The sequence below is a fragment of the Nannospalax galili genome, unplaced genomic scaffold (assembly GCF_000622305.1).
Source record: "Nannospalax galili isolate Female #2095 unplaced genomic scaffold, S.galili_v1.0 scaffold287, whole genome shotgun sequence".
Lineage (NCBI taxonomy): Eukaryota > Metazoa > Chordata > Mammalia > Rodentia > Spalacidae > Nannospalax > Nannospalax galili.
In genome coordinates this window covers 3,564,967-3,569,004 of record NW_008357493.1, presented here as the reverse complement: position 1 = coordinate 3,569,004, position 4,038 = coordinate 3,564,967, and the positions used below count along the sequence as shown (strand labels likewise).

Genomic DNA, 4,038 nt, shown 5'->3' with positions numbered 1-4,038 from the left:
GAGTGTGATCATTTGATATACCCTTGTGGACTTGACTGTTTGATCTAGTCTAATATCCTGGCTTATCCATATGTGATTGGGTCAGAAATGATTAAGTATCATTATTAAGGCAGAATGATAAACTACTGTATATGTATACCACACTTATTTATTTATTTATTTATTTATTTATTTATTTATAGTGGATGGATACTTAGCTTGATTGTATAACTTGGTTACTACGAATAATGCTACAATGAAGTTGGAATCTCTTAGACATTCTAACTATACCAGACAAGAATATCATATCATATAGTAATCTTAGTTTTAATTCTGTGAGGAGTGTTCATATCCTTTTCCACAATGGCTCTGTCAATTTATGCCATTGCAAAACTTGAAGCTTTTCATTTTCATAATGGCAATTCTAACAAGTGTAAGGTTTTTAAATTCTATTCATCATATCCCGCCCCCCGCCCCACCTTCCCTGCAGGCTGACTTGGCGGCATGGTGGCCGGGCCCCTCCCAGAACAGAGACCAGGCCAAACCCAGCCACTGCGCCAGCGGTGGCCCTCCAGCCAGGGCAACTAGCAGATTGGAGATTGGAAGGCCGGGATCTGCCGCACCCGGCCCGCTCCACCCACGAGGAGGGTGGCCTGGAAGCAGCCAGAATGACACATTTCCCCAGGAACCCTGCTACCTGCTGAGAAACAAGATCAGCAAGTTCTGCTGGAAGCCCCTGGCCATGCTGGCTCTCGCCCTGGTCGTCATGGTGTGGTATTCCATCTCCTGAGAAGACAGGTACTTTAAACTTTTTATTTTCCTATCCCAGAAAAGAAGGAGACATGCTCCAGGGTGAGGCAGAGAGGAAGGCCTCTAAGATCTTTTGGCAACCACTCCAGAGAACAGCCCATCTTCCTGCAGCTTAAGGACATCTTCTACCCATGAACTGCCCTATGGGATCAAAAGAAGTGAAGACTTTCTCCTCCAGGTGCTGGCCATCACCAGCTTCTCCATACCTGAGAGTATACAGAACCTCAAGTGTCCTCCCTGTGTCGTGGTGGGGAATGGGCACCGGCTGCAGAGCAGCTCAACAAGTATGATGTGGTCATCAGATTGAACAATGCCCCAGTGACTGACTGTGAGGGAGACTTAGGCTCCAAGACCACCATGCATCTTTTCTACCCTGAGTCTGGACACTTTGACTCCAAAGTAGAGAACAACCCAGACACACTCTTGATCCTGGTAGCTTTCAAGGCAGTGGACGATCACTGGATTGAGACCATCTTGGGTGATAAGAAGGGAGTGAGAAAAGCTTCCGAGAAACAGCCTCCCCTCATCTGGGATGTCAATCCCAAACAGATTCGGATTCTCAACCTTTCTTCATGGAGATTGCAGCTGACAAGCTCCTGAGCCTCTCCATGCAACAGATACACAAGATCAAGCAGAAGCCAACCACAGGCCTGCTAGCCATCACACCGGCCCTCCACTTCTGCGACTTGGTGCACATTGCTGGCTTTGGCTACCCAGATGCCTCAACAAGAAGCAGACCATCAACTACTATGAGCAGATCACGCTCAAATCCATGGCGGGGTCAGGCCACAATGTCTCCCAAGAGGCCCTGGCCATCAAGTGCATGCTGAAGGTGGGAGCTGTCAAGAACCTCATGTACTTCTGACTTACACAAGATCTGTGATACTCTGCTGTCTGGGTGATTCCTGCTTAATGGCTATGAAGTGCCTGGTACCAGTATGGTCCACTTGGACTCACCCTCCTTTAATGGGGAGGGTGTCCTGGGACTGGTCAGGTCTCAAGCAAGGCCATACCCCTGACTACTCTGGTGAGGTCCAGATCTAGACAGGGTGGAGATGCTGAGGTGGCAGGAGCCTGGCCGCGGCAGGAGCCTGGCCACCGAAGGGGGCTTGTTGCTGTGGCACCCCCTTTCTGCCAGTACCAAAAGATTATCTAACATGCTGTTTAATTAAGTGCTGTGGGCAGGTTCCAAAGCATTCAAAAAAGGGGCACAATACAGTGTTCTGCCCACTTTTTTATAAGACTTACATGTGATGGGCCTGTCAAGGCCTAGACCTAGAGCTGGCCTCCCTGGATGATGGAGGCCTCAAGAGTAGGAGGGTATCCTGCAGAGAGGGGTTGCTACTTCCCAGCTGGCTTGAGAAGAGCACTGGTAAGGGGCTTCCAATGAGAAGGGACCTTATGTGGCAAAGAGGCTGCAAAACAACCATTAAAATATTTTTTCATAAAGCGGAAAAAAATGTATTTATTATTTTTATTTTATGTATGAGTGCATAGCCTGTATGTATGTAAGTGCACCCACGTTGTGCAATACTTGCAGAGGTTAGAAGATTGTACAGATGGTTGTTAGCTGCCATGTGGCTGCTGGGAATCAAAGTTGTGTCCTCTGCAGAAGTGCAGTGCACTTAAGCACTAATCCATCTCTCCAGCCTCACAAATGTAAGTTTCAATGATGCTCTAAAACACCATATTGATTTAGAAATTATAAGTAAAGCAATTGTAGTAAAACAGAAGTGAATTAGTAATAGTCACCTGTGAATCTGTATTATTTCTTTCACTTTCCTATTTATTCTGGTTGGAGAGTCTATTACTATGCCAAACAGAGTGGTTAAGGTGGATATCCTTGTCTCCTCCCTGATTGTAGATTAAATGCTTCCAATATTTTACTATTGAATATAATGCCAAATATAATTGGCTTACCTTATATGGCCTTTCTTGAGATAATCTTTAGAGATGACATGATGGTTTTAAGAATGGTTTAGTATGAAGAGCCCTTAGTGTCTTTGTTCTGAAAACTTTGGTCTTGAACTGAGCTAGTTAGAGGCTCCTGTGGTTTTTCAGCTAGTATTCTTCTTAGCTTAATATTTTCATCCTTGGCGATTAAGTGAACCCATTCCTCTAGCTATCCCCTCTCATCTGTCTATCATCCATCTATCTATCTATTTATCTATCATCTATCTATCTATCTATCTATCATCTATCTATCTATCACCTATGTATCTGTCTATCTATCATCTATCCTCTGTATATTATCTACCTACCTATGATCCATCTATCCTCTATCTATATATCATCTATCTATCTATCTATCTATCTATCTATCTATCTATCTATCATCTGTCTAAACAGCCATCCTTGCATTTATCACCTGACATTTTTCTATCATTAATAATCTGGATATCATCTGTTATCTGTCCATCTATAACTATATATTAACTATGTGTCTATGCTCTTTCATCTCTGTCTTGATCTATATCTATATTTATATTTGTATTCTATCATCTGTCTATTAATCATTCATCTATTATGTATCAGTCATCTAATGAGCATCTAACCAGAACTCCCAAAGTGTATTAGTGTTCATTCGAGTTAAATATGAGTGTGTATTTTGTTAAAAATTTATAATGTTATGGAAGAGTTATGGTTAATTATGATGTAACTTAGTGATAGAGTGATTACCTGAAGTTTATCCAAGCACTGAAAAGAAAAAAATAGGAAAACCCAAAAAGAATTAAAAGTGTCATGATCATCAAAATTTGGGAACTTATGCTTTATAAAACAGAAAAATTTCATAAAAGCCAAGTTATATTAGGGTCTTAATATAATCCAAACATACAAATGAAATGTAAATATTTTCTTTTAGATAAAAACATTCCACATTGATTTATCATTATACATGGATTTTTAGTTTTTTCTTATGCTAGTAAAACAACTGAAGAATGACTGGTATAGAATACTATATTTTCAAATACAAAATCTGGACAGATGTCTGCTAGTCACAAAATATCCACAAATTACATTGCATAAGTGTGAATACCATGCATATTTTATGCAAGGCAGACATTATAGATTTCTAATTTTTCGAAAACTGGTCAATTGTACAGATTCCTTAATCTATTTGGTAATTAAATAACTTGAACAAAAATTTTAAGAGGAGTAAAATCTACAATCCATAGAAAAATTAATAATATTATGTTCACTCACAAACAAAACAGCATAAAACTTCCCATATTAAGCCAAGCAATAACA

At 40.8% G+C, this 4,038-nt stretch overlaps 1 pseudogene; it reads left to right on the top strand.

Annotated features, from left to right (window-relative positions):
• Positions 1-646: 646 nt before the first annotated feature.
• On the top strand, positions 647-1,654 carry LOC103751661 (annotated as a pseudogene).
• Positions 1,655-4,038: the final 2,384 nt, after the last annotated feature.